The following is a 17,500-nucleotide window of genomic DNA, read 5'->3' as shown; positions in this document are numbered from 1 at the left end:
AATAAATAAACATAAAAAAGGGTTGTATTTACAATGGTGTTTGTTCTTCACTGGTTGCCCTTTTCTTGTGGCAACAGGTCACAAATCTTGCAGCTGTGATGGCACACTGTGGTTTTTCACACAGTAGATAAGGGAGTTTATCAAAATTGGGTTTGTTTTCGAATTCTTTGTGGATCGCTGTAATCTGAGGGAAATATGTGTCTCTAATATGGTCATACATTTGGCAAGAGGTTAGGAAGTGCAGCTCAGTTTCCACCTCATTTTGTGGCCAGTGTGCACATAGCCTGTCTTCTCTTAAGAGCCAGGTCTGCCTACGGCGGCCTTTCTCAATAGCAAGGCTATGCTCACTGAGTCTGTACATAGTCAAAGCTTTCCTTAAGTTTGGGTCAGTCACAGTGGTCAGGTAATCTGCCACTGTGTACTCTCTGTTTAGGGCCAAATAGCATTCTAGTTTGCTCTGTTTTTTTGTTTGTTCTTTCCAATGTGTCAAGTAATTCTCTTTTTGTTTTCTCATGATTTGGTTGGGTCTAATTGTGATGTTGTTGTTGTTGTTGTCCTGGGTCTCTGTGGGGTCTGTTTGTGTTTGTGAACAGAGCCCCAGGACCAGCTTACTTAGGGAATCGCTTCCTTTTAAGTGGTTATAGAATTTAACGGCTCTTTTCTGGATTTTGATAATTTGCGGATATTGGCCTAATTCTGCTCTGCATGCATTATTTGGTGTTTTACGTTGTACACGGAGGATGTTTTTGCAGAATTCTGCATGCAGTCTCAATTTGGTGTTTGTCCTATTTTGTGAATTCTTGGTTGGTGAGTGGACCCCAGACCTCACAACCATAAAGGGCAATGGGTTCTATAACTGATTCAAGTATTTTTTGCCAGATCCTAATTGGTATGTCAAATTTTATGTTCCTTTTGATTGCATAGAAGGCCCTTCTTGCCTAATCTCTCAGATCGTTCACAGCTTTGTGGAAGTTACCTGTGGCGCTGATGTTTAGGCCGAGGTATGTATAGTTTTTTGTGTGCTCTAGGGCAACGGTGTCTAGATGGAATTTGTATTTGTGGTCCTGGCAACTGGACCTTTTTTTGGAACACCATTATTTTTGTCTTACTGAGATTTACTGTCAGGGCCCAGGTCTGACAGAATCTGTGCAGAAGATCTAGGTGCTGCTGTAGGCCCTCCTTGGTTGGTGACAGAAGCACCAGATCATCAGCAAACAGAAGACATTTGACTTCAGATTCTAGTAGGGTGAGGCCGGGTGCTGCAGACTGTTCTAGTGCCCTCGCCAATTCGTTGATATGTATGTTGAAGAGGGTGGGGCTTAAACTGCATCCCTGTCTCACCACACGGCCCTGTGGAAAGACATGTGTGTGTTTTTTGCCAATTTTAACCGCACACTTCTTGTTTGTGTACATGGATTTTATAATGTCGTATGTTTTCCCCCCAACCCCACTTTCCATCAATTTGTATAGCAGACCCTCATGCCAAATTGAGTCAAAAGCTTTTTTGAAATCAACAAAGCATGAGAAGACTTTGCCTTTGTTTTGGTTTGTTTGTTTGTCAATTAGGGTGTGCAGGGTGAATACGTGGTCTGTCGTACGGTAATTTGGTAAAAAGCCAATTTGACATTTGCTCAGTGCATTGTTTTCACTGAGGAAATGAACTAGTCTGCTGTTCATGATAATGCAGAGGATTTTCCCAAGGTTGCTGTTGACGCATATCCCACGGTAGTTATTGGGGTCAAATGTGTCTCCAAGGATTGGGGTGATCAGTCCTTGGTTCCAAATATTGGGGAAGATGCCAGAGCTAAGGATGATGTTAAAGAGTTTAAGTATAGCTAATTGAAATTTGTGGTCTGTATATTTTACAATTTCATTGAGGATACCATCAACACCACAGGCCTTTTTGGGATGGAGGGTTTGTATTTTTTTATTACATTCAATGTAATTGGAGAATCCAGTGGGTTCTGGTAGTCTATAATAGTTGATTCTAAGATTTGCATTTGATCATGTATATTTTTTTGCTGTTTGTTCTCTGTTATAGGGCCAAAAAGATTGGAGAAGTGGTTTACCCATACATCTCCATTTTGGATAGATAGCTCTTCGTGTTGTTGTTTGTTTAGTGTTTTCCAATTTTCCCAGAAGTGGTTAGAGTCTATGGATTCTTCAATTACATTGAGCTGATTTCTGACATGCTGTTCCTTCTTTTTCCGTAGTGTATTTCTGTATTGTTTTAGTGATTCACCATAGTGAAGGCGTAGGCTTAGGTTTTCTGGGTCTCTATGTTTTTGGTTGGTGTCACGCCCTGGCTCTGGGACTCTGTTATGTTGAGCCAGGGTGTGTAGTTTCTATGTATTTGTGTTCTAGGTTCTGTATCTAGCTCAGGTGTTTCTGTGTTGGCCGGGGTGGTTCTCAATCAGAGGCAACGAGTGTCAGCTGTTGCTTGTTGTCTCTGATTGGGTACCATACTTAGGCAGCCTGTTTTCCACAGTGTTTTGTGGGATCTTGTTCCGTGTAAGGTTTGTGTCTGTTACCTAGGACTTCACGTATCGTTTTGTTTCATGTGGTGAATCAAATTAAAAGTATGTTCACTCATCACGCTGCGCATTGGTCCACTGTGTTCGACGATCGTGACAGTTGGATAGGTTTCTCAATTTCTTTCTTAGGTTTTTGCATTCTTCATCAAACCATTTATCACTGTTGTTACTTTTCTTTGGTTTTCTGTTAGAGATTTTTTGATTTGATAGGGAAGCTGAGAGGTCAAATATACTGTTTAGGTTTTCTACTGCCAAGTTTACACCTTCACTATTACAGTGGAACGTTTTGTCCAGGAAGTTGTCTAGAATGGATTGAATTTGTTGTTGCCTAATTGTTTTTTGGTAGGTTTCAACACTACTTTCCTTCCATCTATAGCATTTCTTAATATTATTCAGTTCCTTTGGCTTTGATGCCTCATGATTGAGTATTGCTCTGTTCAAGTAGACTGTGATTTTGCTGTGGTCTGATAGGGGTGTCAGTGGGCTGACTGTGAACGCTCTGAGAGACTCTGGGTTGAGGTCAGTGATAAAGTAGTCTACAGTACTACTGCCAAGAGATGGGCTATAGGCAGTGGCGGCTCCTGAAAAAATTCTCAGGAGGGGCAATTTTTCTGATGATTTAGGTGACCTACACACGTGCACGAGTCCGTGCACGCGATTCCAGATATCTTTACCTCTGAATAAACTGCCTTTATTATACCATATCCACCCTGTCCAAAGTCTCTACTTGGTCTCAGTTCTCCAGTAAACTTGTGATTATCAACAGTACACAACGGTAACAAACAATTGGGGGAACTCACGGGGCAGATAGTAACCACTTAAAAGGAAGCGATTCCCAAACCTTCCATAACAAAGCCATCACCTACAGAGAGATGAACTTGGAGAAGAGTCCCCTAAGTAAGCTTGTCCTGGGCCTCTGTTCACAAACACAAACAGACCCCACACAGCCCCAGGACAACAACAACAACAACAACAACAACACAATTAGACCCAACCAAATCATGAGAAAACAAAAAGAGAATTACTTGACACATTGGAAAGAACAAACAAAAAAACAGAGCAAACTAGAATGCTATTTGGCCCTAAACAGAGAGTACACAGTGGCAGAATACCTGACCACTGTGACTGACCCAAACTTAATGAAAGCTTTGACTATGTACAGACTCAGTGACCATAGCCTTGCTATTGAGAAAGGCCGCCGTAGGCAGACCTGGCTCTCAAGAGAAGACAGGCTATGTGCACACTGCCCACAAAATGAGGTGGAAACTGAGCTGCACTTCCTAACCTCCTGCCAAATGTATGACCATATTAGAGACACATATTTCCCTCAGATTACAGCGATCCACAAAGAATTCGAAAACAAACCCAATTTTGATAAACTCCCTTATCTACTGGGTGAAAAACCACAGTGTGCCATCACAGCTGCAAGATTTGTGACCTGTTGCCACAAGAAAAGGGCAACCAGTGAAGAACAAACACCATTGTAAATACAACCCATATTTATGTTTATTTATTTTCCCATTTGTACTTTAACTATTTGCACATTGTAACAACACTGTATATATACATAATATGTTCTTATATAATATATTCTTTTGAAACTTCTGAGTGTAATGTTTACTGTTAATATTTATTGTTTATTTCACTTTTGTTTACTATCTACTTCCCTTGCTTTGGCAATGTTAACACACGTTTCCCATGCCAATAAAGCCCTTAAATTGAATTGAATTGATAGTAAGGTCGCAATGACACAGAAAGCAGTTCAATGTCGGGGTACAGAGTCGCTCTCTTACCAGGATCGCGGTCCGCTCTGACCAGGGTGAAGGTGGCCGGCTCCACTTCTCTGTCCGGGACTCATCCAGCCAAGTCTCCCAGCTGTATTGGGATTCAGCTGCCAGCAGCGTTTTCATTATTTAGTCCGTTCGTAGCGGGTATGTACACGATCAACAAGATCAGTCCAAAACCAACCACTGGAAATCCATGGTTGGCAGAATGTTTGTAAACTAAGTCTACAAATTAAAAACATAAAATAACGCCGCACTGCAGGTCGCAACAGAGACGCTTCTAGCCGCCATTGTCTTAGTTACGTTCAACGTTACGTCACGCATGACGAAAGCGCGTAAGTGCAAGCCCACAGACACCCATAGAGAATGTATTGAAAGCTTTGAAATGTGAAAAAAATAGATTTTACATGACAGGCTATGAGAGACTTCTGGGCGATTTTCAACTTGACTGAAATCGCCCCAAAAACGGGCGGGGCCATTTGAAGCACGACTTTAGCCTGATTTGACATTTAGTGGCTGGCAGATCAGACGTGAACACTGATAACTGCTGTTGCCGTGATATAATTGATTAGAAAAAAAATCCCTTCCTTTTCCCGTTTGGCAGTGCGTCGCCCATATCGCCCTATTGAACAAGCCGTCCCTGGCTATAGGTGTACCTACCATAGGAGTCCCCTCGAAGCCTACCATTGACTATGTACATACCCAGTGTGCGACAGAGCTGCAGGAGTCGTGACCCGTTTTTGTTGGTTATGTTGTTGTAGTTGTGCCTAGGGGGGCATATGGGGGAGGGAATGCTGTCACCTCCAGGTAGGTGTTTGTCCCCCTGTGTGCTGAGGGTGTCAGGTTCTTGTCCAGTTCTGGCATTTGAATTTCTAACCAAATGTAAAAAGTTTGTGTTTTGACTAATTTAATAGAGTGAGTTAGGTCTGCTCTATACCAAATTAGCATACCCCCTGAGTCCCTTCCCTGTTTCACACCTGGTAGTTTGGTGGATGGGACTACCAGCTCTCTGTAACCTAGAGGGCAACCAGTGGGTCCGTCTCCTCTATACCATGTTTCTTGTAGGATGACAATGTCTTTATTTCCGATTTCTTTGGTGAAGTCCAGATTCCTGCTCTTTAGGCCAAAGGCAGATGACCCCAGGCTTTGGATATTCCAGGATGAAATAGTGAAGGCTTTGTGTTCCATAAAGTGTCTGATGTTGTTGGTTGTGTGGTTTGGCCTCAGGCCAGTAATTGTGAGCAGAGCCTGCTGAGCATCTGGTACATGCCATTGGCTTGGGCTAGTGTAAGAGTGGGTGTTGGGCCTGTTTGCCTGCTCACGGCCTGGGCGTATGTGTGACTTTCATGTTGAGTGTCTCTCTCTCTCTCTCTCTCTCTCTCTCTCTCTCTCTCGCTCTCTCTCTCTCATTGTTTGGCCCTGGTGTTATCTTCTCTGTCTCTTTCAACAAGAAACACAAAGGAATATGTTTGACTGAGAGGAAACAAGTCTCCTTATTTCATTTTCTCCTCTGGTCCCCCTCTTTTGAGACACGCCGAAGTGTGGAAGAAAATGACTGTTTTTCTCTTTCGTTTTTCAAAGGTTTGTTTTTTGCGGTTCCTTATCACCTCTCGAAATCTGCGATTTAATGAACTCCTGCGGCTGACAGTGTGTCTTTGTTTCTGTTTGTGTTTGTGTGTGTGTGTGTGTGTGTGTGTGTGTGTGTGGCTGACAGACAAGGCTAATTATAGAGTTCTGGAAGGCAGGTGGATGGTTCCAGAACGAACATCAGAATAGAAGCACTTCACATCTCTTCATCTATCTATCTATCTATCTATCCACCCATTTATCTACTGTATCTACCCATCCTCTTCAGTCTATTAAACAACTGCTTGTTTAGAATGAAGCATCACAATACAGCCACCTCTAGTATTCTTCTGGAAAACTCCAGAGCAAGACAGTCAGAGATATACAGGTAACTGACAAAATAAAGAAAACACTTGAGTAAATGAGGTATACAACGTATATTGAAAGAAGGTGCTTCCACACAGGTGTGGTTCCTGAGTTAATTAAGCAATTAACATCCCATCATGCTCTTAAGAAAAAGCCCAGTTGCCATTTATGTTGGCTACCATGGCTTGAAGAAGAGACCTCAGTGACTTCGAAAAAAGGGTCTCAAAGGAGCATAGGGGGTTTAAAGTGTGTGTGTGTGTGTCTCAGTCACCAGATCTCAACCCAATTGAACACTTATGGGGGATTCTGGAGCGGTGCCTGAGACAGCATTTTCCACCACCATCAACAAAACACTAGATGGTGGAATTTCTGCTGGAAGAATGGTGTCACATCCCTCCAATAGAGTTCCAGAGACTTGTAGAATCTATGCCAAGGTGCATTGAAGCTGTTCTGGCTCTTGGTGGCCCAATGTCATATTAGGACACTTCAGTTGGTGTTTCCTTCATTTTGGAAGTTACCTGTATGACACAATGTTGTATTCCACTGTATATTTCTCTGCTCTCCACCTGCTGAGTTTGAACAAGCCATTCAGAATGTATTTTATAAATTGTCTGTATACACAAAACCAACCTCATCACCAACTATCAAAACTCCGCTATCGACAGAGACCTTCAACTATCAAATTTCCTCTATCGACAGAGACCTTCAATTATCAAACTACCTCTATCGACAGAGACCTCCAACTATCAAACCTGCTCTATCAACAGAGCCCTCCAACCATCAAACCTGCTCTATCAACAGAGACCTACAACCATCAAACCTCCTCTATCGACAGAGACCAACTATCAAACCTCCTCTATCGACAGAGTCCTCCAACTATCAAAACTCCTCTATCGACAGAGACCAACTATCAAACCTCCTCTATCGACAGAGACCAACCATCAAACCTCCTCTATCAACAGAGACCAACCATCAAACCTCCTCTATCGACAGAGACCAACCATCAAACCTCCTCTATCGACAGAGACCAACTATCAAACCTCCTCTATCGACAGAGACCAACCATCAAACTTCCTCTATCGACAGAGACCTCCAACCATCAAACCTCCTCTATCGACAGAGACCAACCATCAAACCTCCTCTATCGATAGAGACCAACCATCAGACAGGCCTCATGCTGTCAATCAAATAAATTGGGCTGAAATGAAAGGAGGGAAAAGGAAGAGAAGAGAAAAGTCCCCTATAGGATTTCTCTCTGACGTTTAACATTCTACACACTACCTACAGTATAGACAGTAAACCTCTTCCATATCTCCCCTCGCTCTTTAAGCCACCACACTGTGCACAGTGGTCATGTGATTGACAGCACACATCCGGACAATAGAATAAGGAAGGTAGAGAGCTGCTGTTTAGTTTCCCAGGAGAGCTGAGGAAGGTTGGTATGTACGCATCCATGCTCATGGTTGTGGATGAAGAGATTCAGTGTTGCCTGGCTCAGCTCATGTGAGGTGTGTGTGTGTGTGTGTGTGTGTGTGTGTGTGTGTGTGTGTGTGTGTGTGTGTGTGTGTGTGTGTGTGTGTGTGTGTGCGTGCGTATCAAGTGGTCTCATTCCTAATGCATAGAAACAGAACCCTACCTTGACCAAAAACCTATTAGAGCTCCATTCACATAAAGATAGAGTGATAATGATGACCTGATCACACTGTGTAAGATATGACAGCAATTACTATGATAGATAGTCAATGTTTCAGTGATACCAGATCACACAGTCAATATGCACTCATCTCCTCCAAGCATGCGTTCTTTTATTACCACTATTTATCCTTTGTTTGTGACTCAACTGTTGCTAGGTAGAATATTGATATATTTGAAGATGTCGTAGAAAGTATACTACTAGATATCTCAGCCCCCATGATAATTTTTTTAGCTCGGCCCCAACTGTAGATTATTTTAACCGCTCAATATGATAATGGCTGGTGGAATTTGTTGATGGGTGATTTCAACATTTATTTATTTTTTTTTAAATTTTATTTCACCTTTATTTAACCAGGTAAGCCAGTTGAGAACAAGTTCTCATTTACAACTGCGACCTGGCCAAGATAAAGCAAAGCAGTGCAATAAAAACAACAACACAGAGTTACATATGGGGTAAAACAAAACATAAAGTCAAAAATACAACAGAAAATCTATATACAGTGTGTGCGAATGTAGCAAGTTATGGAGGTAAGGCAATAAATAGGCTATAGTGCAAAATAATTACAATTAGTATTAACACTGGAATGATGTGCAAGAGATGATGTGCAAATAGAGATACTGGGGTGCAAATGAGCAAAATAAATAACAATATGGGGATGAGGTTATTTTGGGGATGGGCTAATTTCAGATGGGCTGTGTACAGGTGCAGTGATCGGTAAGGTGCTCTGACAACTGATGCTTAAAGTTAGTGAGGGAGATAAGAGTCTCCAGCTTCAGAGATTTTTGCAATTCGTTCCAGTCATTGGCAGCAGAGAACTGGAAGGAATGACAGCCAAAGGAGGTGTTGGCTTTGGGGATGACCAGTGAGATATACCTGCTGGAGCGCATACTACGGGTGGGTGTTGCTATGGTGACCAATGAGCTAAGATAAGGCGAGCATTTGCCTAGCAGTGATTTATAGATGACCTGGAGCCAGTGGGTCTGGCGACGAATATGTAGTGAGGACCAGCCAACAAGAGCGTACAGGTCACAGTGATGGGTAGTATATGGGGCTTTGGTGACAAAATGGATGGCACTGTGATAGACTACATCCAATTTGCTGAGTAGAGTGTTGGAGGCTATTTTGTAAATGACATCGCCAAAGTCAAGGATCGGTAGGATAGTCAGTTTAACGAGGGCATGTTTTGCAGCATGAGTGAAGGAGGCTTTGTTGCGAAATAGGAAGCCGATTCTAGATTTAACTTTGGATTGGAGATGCTTAATGTGAGTCTGGAAGGATAGTTTACAGTCTAACCAGACACCTAGGTATTTGTAGTTGTCCACATACTCTAGGTCAGACCCGCCAGCAGCGTTCGATTGAAGAGCATGCATTTAGTTTTACTAGTGTTTAAGAGCAGTTGGAGGCTACGGAAGGAGTGTTGTATGGCATTGAAGCTCGTTTGGAGGTTTGTTAACACAGTGTCCAATGAAGGGCCAGATGTATACAAAATGGTGTCGTCTGCGTAGAGGTGGATCTGAGAGTCACCAGCAGCAAGAGCGACATCATTGATCTACACAGAGAAAAGAGTCGGCCCGAGAATTGAACCCTGTGGCACCCCCATAGAGACTACCATAGGTCCAGACAACAGGCCCCCTGATTTGACACATTGAACTCTATCTGAGAAGTAGTTGGTGAACCAGGCGAGGCAGTCATTTGAGAAACCAAAGCTATTTAGTCTGCGAAATGGTCGGTGATCTGTTTGTTAACTTGGCTTTCAAAAACTTTCAAAAGGCAGGGCAAAATGGATATAGGTCTGTAACAGAGTAGGATCTAGAGTGTCACCCCCTTTGAGGATCTCAGACATTACGAAAGAGAGGTTGAGCAGGCTAGTAATAGGGGTTGCGACAATTTCGGCGGCTAGTTTTAGAAAGAAATGGTCCAGATTGTCTAGCCCAGATGATTTGTAAGGGTCCAGATTTTGCAGCTCTTTCAGAACATCAGCTGTCTGAATTTGTGTGAAGGAGTAGCGGGGGGGCATGGGCAAGTTGCAGCGGAGGGTGCAGAGCTGGTGGCCGGGGTAGTGGTAGCCAGGTGGAAAGCATGGCCAGCCATAGCAAAAAGCTTGTTGAAATTCTCGATTACTGTAGATTTATCGGTGGTGATAGTGTTTCCTAGCCTCAGTGCAGTGGGCAGCTGGGAGGAGGTGCTCTTATTCTCCATGGACTTTACAGAGTCCCAAAACTTTTTGGAGTTAGTGCTACAGGATGCACATTTCTGTTTGAAAAAGCTAGCCTTTGCTTTCCTAACTGCTTGTGTATATTGGTTCCTAACTTCTCTGAAAAGTTGCATATTGTGGGGGCTATTTGATGCTAATGCAGTACACCACAGGATGTTTTTGTGCTGGTCAAGGGCAGTCAAGTCTGAGGAGAACCAGGGGCTATATCTGTTCTTAGTTCAGTATTTTTTGAATGGAGCATGTTTATTTAAGATTGAGAGTCAATTATTTTTAAAGAACAACCAGGCATCCTCTACTGACTGAGTTCGAATGAGATCACTATCCATCCAGGATACCTGGGCCAGGTCAATTAGGAAGGCCTGCTCGCTAAAGTGTTTTAGGTAGCGTTTGACAGTGATGAGGGGTGGTCGTTTGACCGCGGACCCGATACGGACGCAGGCAATAAGGCAGTGATCGCTGAGATCCTGGTTGAAGACAGCGGATGTGTATTTAGAGGGTAAGTTAGTCAGGATGATATCTATGAGGGTACCCATGTTTACGGATTTAGGGTTGTACCTGGTAGGTTCGTTGATAATTTGTGTGAGATTGAGGGCATCTAGTTTGGATTGTAGGATGGCCGGGGTGGCAGCATATCCCAATTTAGATCACCAAGCAGTATGAACTCTGAGGATAAATGGGGGGCAACCAATTCACATATGGTGTCCAGGGCACAGCTGGGGGCTGAGGGGGGTCTGTAGCAAGCGGCAACAGTGAGAGACTTACTGTTGCCGCTGGGTGTATAATCTAGATCAGGGCTCTCCAACCCTGTTCCCAGAGAGCTACCGTCCTGTAGGTTTTCACTCCAACCCTGTTCCTGGAGAGCTACTGTCCTGTAGGTTTTCACTCCAACCCTGATCCTGGAGAGCTACCGTCCTGTAGGTTTTCACTCCAACTGTAATCTAGCGCACCTGATTCTAATTAGCTGGTTGAAAAGCTGAATCAGGTTAGTTACAACTGGGGTTGGAGTGAAAACCTACAGGAGGGTAGCTCTCCAGGAACAGGGTTGGAGTGAAAACCTATGGGAGGGTATCTCTCCAGGAACAAGGTTGGAGAGCCCTGATCTAGATGTTAGGCCTCCATTTGGATGCGGTTGGTTATTACTGAAACTAAAAACCTGAAGGATGATTCCATGTATGTTTGGAGCAGATGGAAGCCATCCCTCAAGCTGTCAAAGCCAACATTAAACACAAACACATACAAGCACACAAGCACACACACACAAGAATGTGCATGCACACAAATACACACACACATAAATGCAAGTCCACGCACACACACAGAAAATAACATTACCATAACCTGCAACCCCTCAAAACAGCCTGGTGTTATTTTTAGATTTCAGAGGCATGGTTGAAAAGTTCACGCTTTGCTGTGACACTTGACTGCTTACAATACAGAGAGATCATCAACCTGCACAGGCAGGCATGCATTCATGAGTTTACACACACACACACACACACACGTATGTTGGTGACGGCAGGCTAAGTAATGAAAAACAGGGTTGACAGCTCACATTCGGTTAAATGGAAAGCGGGCTGATGTACACACACACAAACACACACACAGAGAGACACACATAGAGAGACATACACACACACAAAATCAGGAACTGGCTTACACATACATATACACACATACTTACTATGAAATAAAAATCAGATGGTAGGGTTTCAGGCTAACCAGCATTGATAAGGCTTGGCTGTATAATATTATGCTAGGCCAGTGATAAGGCTTGGCTGTATAATATTTTGCTATGCCAGTGATAAGGCCTGGCTGTATAATGTTCTGCTATGCCAGTGATAAGGCCTGGCTGTATAATATTCTGCTATGCCAGTGATAAGGCTTGGCTGTATAATTTTAAGCTATGCCAGTGATAAGGCTTGGCTGTATAATATTCTGCTATACCAGTGATAAGGCCTGGCTGTATAATATTCTGCTAGGCCAGGGCTGTAATAGCTGTGTGTGTGTGTGTGTGTGTGTGTGTGTGTGTGTGTGTGTGTGTGTGTGTGTGTGTGTGTGTGTGTGTGTGTGTGTGCGTGTGCGTGTGTGCGTGTGCGTGTGTGCGCGTGTGCGCGCGTGCGTGCGTGCGTGCATGCGTGTGTGTGATTAGTTTTTAGTGCCATAAGAGGATGAGAAATGGAGAGATTAAATGACTCAGTTCAACGTCTAGTTTTGATTGACATTTGGCTGAGTTTCCAACTAACGTGAATTCAACGTGAAATCAAAAAACAAAAATCACCTTATCATTGGATTTAGGTTAAAAGTTGGGTGAAAAAAATACGAAATGCCCTTACGCTGATTACTTTTTGCAAATCGTCATCACATTGATTTTTTAGGTGGTTGAAAAGACGTGGAAACAATGTTGATTCAGCCAGTTTTTGCCCAGTGGGATGAGAAGAGGAGGAGAGGAGGAGGAGAGGAAGAAGGAGAGGAGGAGGAGAGGAAGCAGGAGAAAGAGTTACCAGAGGAGGAGGAGAGGAGGAGGAGAGGAGTAGGAGAAGAGGAGGAGAGGAAGCAGGAGAGGAGGAGGAGAGGAAGCAGGAGAAAGAGTTACCAGAGGAGGAGGAGAGGAGGAGGAGAGGAGTATGAGAAGAGGAGGAGAGGAGGAGGAGAGGAAGCAGGAGAAACAGTTACCAGAGGAGGAGGAGAGTAGGAGGAGAGAAGGAGGAGAGGAGGAGGAGAAGAGGAGGAGAGGAGGAGGAGAGGAAGCAGGAGAAACAGTTACCAGAGAAGGAGGAGAGGAGGAGAGAAGGAGGAGAGGAAGCAGGAGAAACATTTACCAGAGGAGGAGGAGAGGAGGAGGAGAGAAGGAGGAGAGGAGGAGGAGAAGAGGAGGAGGAGAGGAGGAGGAGAGGAAGCAGGAGAAAGAGTTACCAGAGGAGGAGGTAAAAAACACGGTGAGGAGCAGAAAGAAATGTCAGAAGAGGAAGAAGAGAGAGGATGTGGAAAGGGAGGGAAGGGATACAAGGAGGGGGGAGGTTTTTCGGAGGGAGGGCACGTGTGATTGATTTATTTTTTCCAGGGCAGGAAATAGAGAGAGAGTGGCTAGAGACTGTTTAACTGCCTTCTGCTGCTGTTGGGCTGGGAGGGACAGGGAAGAGAGGGCCAGAGAAAAGACCAGTAAAGTTCAGCTCATCTTGGTGCTGGGAGACTGGCTGAGCTGGCTGAGGTCTAAGGGAGGGAGGGGGGGAGGGAGGGAGGGAGGGAGGGAGGGAGGGAGGGAGGGAGGGAGGGAGGGAGGGAGGGAGGGAGGGAGGGAGGGAGGGAGGGAGAGATCTATTTCACTTTCTTTGGCAATGTAAACAGGTGTTTCCCGTGCTAATAAAGCCCTTTGAATTGAGTTGAATTGAGAGAGAGAGAGAGAGAGAGAGGGATAGAGAGAGGGAGAGAGATAGAGGGGGAGAGTGAAAGAGAAAGATAAAAAGAGAGAGAGCGAGAGATAGAGAGAGAGAGAGAGAGAGAGTCTGGCTGAGATTGTTGTGGTCTGAGGCCATCTCTCTCAGCCACTCAGACTAACAAATGGTGTCTGTCACCAGCCGTCACCTCTCTGTTCTGCCCCCCAGCTCAGACTAACACATGGTGTCTGTCACCAGCCGACACCTCTCTGTTCTGCCCCCCAGCTCAGACTAACACATGGTGTCTGTCACCAGCCGACACCTCTCTGTTCTGCCCTCCAGCTCAGACTAACACATGGTGTCTGTCACCAGCCGTCACCTCTCTGTTCTGCCCCCCAGCTCAGACTAACACATGGTGTCTGTCACCAGCCGTCACCTCTCTGTTCTGCCCTCCAGCTCAGACTAACACATGGTGTCTGTCACCAGCCGACACCTCTCTGTTCTGCCCCCCAGCTCAGACTAACACATGGTGTATGTCACCAGCCGACACCTCTCTGTTCTGCCCTCCAGCTCAGACTAACACATGGTGTCTGTCACCAGCCGACACCTCTCTGTTCTGCCCTCCAGCTCAGACTAACACATGGTGTCTGTCACCAGCCGACACCTCTCTGTTCTGCCCCCCAGCTCAGACTAACACATGGTGTCTGTCACCAGCCGACACCTCTCTGCTCTGCCCCCCAGCTCAGACTAACACATGGTGTCTGTCACCAGCCGACACCTCTCTGCTCTGCCCCCCAGCTCAGACTAACACATGGTGTCTGTCACCAGCCGACACCTCTCTGTTCTGCCCCCAGCTCAGACTAACACATGGTGTCTGTCACCAGCCGACACCTCTCTGTTCTGCCCTCCAGCTCAGACTAACACATGGTGTCTGTCACCAGCCGTCACCTCTCTGTTCTGCCCTCCAGCTCAGACTAACACATGGTGTCTGTCACCAGCCGACACCTCTCTGTTCTGCCCTCCAGCTCAGACTAACACATGGTGTCTGTCACCAGCCGACACCTCTCTGCTCTGCCCTCCAGCTCAGAGCACGGCCAGCAGCGGCAGTGTGTGTTTGTGTGTGTGTCACCTTCCCTCCCTCCCTCCACACATCTCCCTCCAACTGAGTGTGTGATTACTAAAGAACTTGTTACCACTCAATATATCAAGGTAGGAGTTAGGAGAGGTGAGAGCAGAGGAGGGAGGAGGAAGAGGCGGGAAGAGGGCAAACAGGGTGAGGAAGAAGACATGAGGGAAGGAAGAGGGGATTGAAAGTGACAGAGTTAGGATAAATTGAGGGAGGAGAGAGGAGGAGGAGGAGAGGATCTGAAAGCAGAACTGTTGTGTCCATTGCTGATAACCAGAAAGCATCAAAACAGAAATCCTGTTCCGCCCCCCAACCCAGGCTCAGTGATCTTATTTGTCACCCTTTAATCGTGGGAGGAGCCTTTGGAAGTTGACAAAACTATCAGCACCATGCACAAGTGTCTGTCTCTCTTTTTCCTCTCTCTCTCTCTCTCTCTCTCTCTCTCTCTCTCCTCTCTCCTCTCTCTCTCTCTCTCTCTCTCTCTCTCTCCCTGTCTCTCTCTCTCCCTCCCCCTCTCTCTCTCTCTCGCTCTCTCTGTCTCTCTCTCTCCCTCTCTCCTCTCTCTCTCTCTACCTCCCTCCCTCCCTCCCCCTCCCCTCCCTCCCTCCCTCCCTAGACACTGCCTATGGTCAAACATGACCTACATACTCTCACACAGACACACATTTTCTCTCACCAATCCAATAGGATTTTCCAGAACTGTGTAGAGATGCCAGTCATCCAATATGCAGAGGCCGGGTGTTGACAGGACTGTTACTGACTGAGGCTGGATCAAAAGAGAGCGTTATGAATGTCTAAAATAAACTGTACCACTGTTTGGATCTCTCTCTCTCTCTCTCTCTCTCTCTCAATACTGTGTACTGTGTATCTCTGTGACGATATGTGAAAGAAGGAGTCAGGCGCAGGAGGTAAAATACCGAAGTCCAGAGTTTAATCCGTTTGCATAATCAAACACCCCAAGCATCAAACGACACTGTACAAGGAAAACATCCACCTTGGCAATAACACAGTGAAATGTAGCTCAACCGAGCTACACACTCTCACAACAAAACAATCACTCACAAAGACAAGGGGAACAGAGGGAACACTTATACACATACTAATTAGGGGAATGAGCACCAGGTGTGTGTGATTGACAAGACATGACAAGTGGAGTGATGAGAATGTGATCGGCAGTAGCTAGTACTCCGTTGACGACGAACGCCGAAGCCTTCCCGAACCAGGAGGGGGGCAGCCTCGGCGGAAGTCGTGACAATCTCTGTATCTAGTAATTTATTGTTCTCCCATCACCCCCCCCCCCCCCCCCCCCCCCCCCCTCTCTCTCTCTCTCTCTCTCTCTCTCTCTCTCTCTCTATCTATCTCTCATTCATCCATCAGAGTGGTAATACACTGGGCTCCTGAGTGTCACTCTACCCCCCTGGGAACCAGAGCATTGGAAGTCTCATGAACAATAGTATATGAACTCATTTGTACCATGCTGTTACTGTAGGGAGTATCTAGTAGAGGACATAGTATCAGGTGTACTGTAGGGAGTATCTAGTAGAGGACATAGTCTCAGGTGTACTGTAGGGAGTATCTAGTAGAGGACATAGTCTCAGGTGTACTGTAGGGAGTATCTAGTAGAGGACATAGTCTCAGGTGTACTGTAAGGCCATTTTCTTCAGTGACTCTCGGTACAGTGAAAGTGTGTGTGTGTGTGTGTGCAAGCGTGTGTGTTGTCTCTGCACGTGGCCCATTTGCCTACAGTATTGTAAGTGTGAGACAGTCTTATCTTTCCCTTAGGCAGCATGTAGCAGGTAGGATAAAACAACAGGGATGGGACCATAGCAACACTATCATCCCCTACAGAAGAGAGAAGTGGGAGGGAAGAAGAGGGAAGAAAGGAGGGAAAAGAGGAGGAGAGGAGTAGGTGGTAAAATGAGGATAATAATGGGGGTGTGGGAGAACGAGGGGGAGAGGAGAGGAGTAGGTGGTAAAATTAGGATAATAAGGGGGGTGTGGGGGAACGAGGGGGAGAGGAGAGGAGTAGGTGGTAAAATTAGGATAATAAGGGGGGTGTGGGGGAACGAGGGGGAGAGGAGAGGAGTAGGTGGTAAAATTAGGATAATTTGGGGGGTGTGGGGAATGAGGGGGAGAGGAGAGGAGTAGGTGTTAAAATTAGGATAATAAGGGGGGAGTGGGGAACGAGGGGGAGAGGAGAGGAGTAGGTGGTCAAACGAGGATAATTAGGGTGGGGGGTGGGAATGAGGGGAGAGGAGAGGAGTAGGTGTTAAAATGAGGATAATAAGGGGGGTGTGGGGGAACGAGGGGACAGGAGAGGAGTAGGTGGTAAAATGAGGATAATTTGGGGGTGTGGGGAATGAGGGGGAGAGGAGAGGAGTAGGTGTTAAAATTAGGATAATAAGGGGGGAGTGGGGGAACGAGGGGGAGAGGAGAGGAGTAGGTGGTAAAATGAGTATAATAAGGGGGGGGGGTGGGGGAATGAGGGGGAGAGGAGAGGAGTAAGTGGTCAAATTAGGATAATAAGGGGGGAGTGGGGGAACGAGGGGGAGAGGAGAGGAGTAGGTGGTAAAATGAGTATAATAAGTGGGGGAGTGGGGGAACGAGGGGGACAGGAGAGGAGTAGGTGGTAAAATGAGTATATTAAGGGGGGCATTGGGGAAAGAGGGACAGGCTATATGACAATATAGGGAGGAAGAGAGGGCTGAGGGCCAACTCAGAATACAGATGGCATACCATTCATTCCACATTCTACACATGTCTTTTGACCCACCTACACTCTTTCCCTTCAGTCTCTTTTACCTCCTCTTCTAGTGCCTACAGTACACCTGATAACCCC

The sequence above is a fragment of the Coregonus lavaretus genome (assembly GCF_964263955.1).
Source record: "Coregonus lavaretus genome assembly, contig: HAP1_SCAFFOLD_395, whole genome shotgun sequence".
Lineage (NCBI taxonomy): Eukaryota > Metazoa > Chordata > Actinopteri > Salmoniformes > Salmonidae > Coregonus > Coregonus lavaretus.
This window is presented reverse-complemented; position numbering follows the sequence as displayed.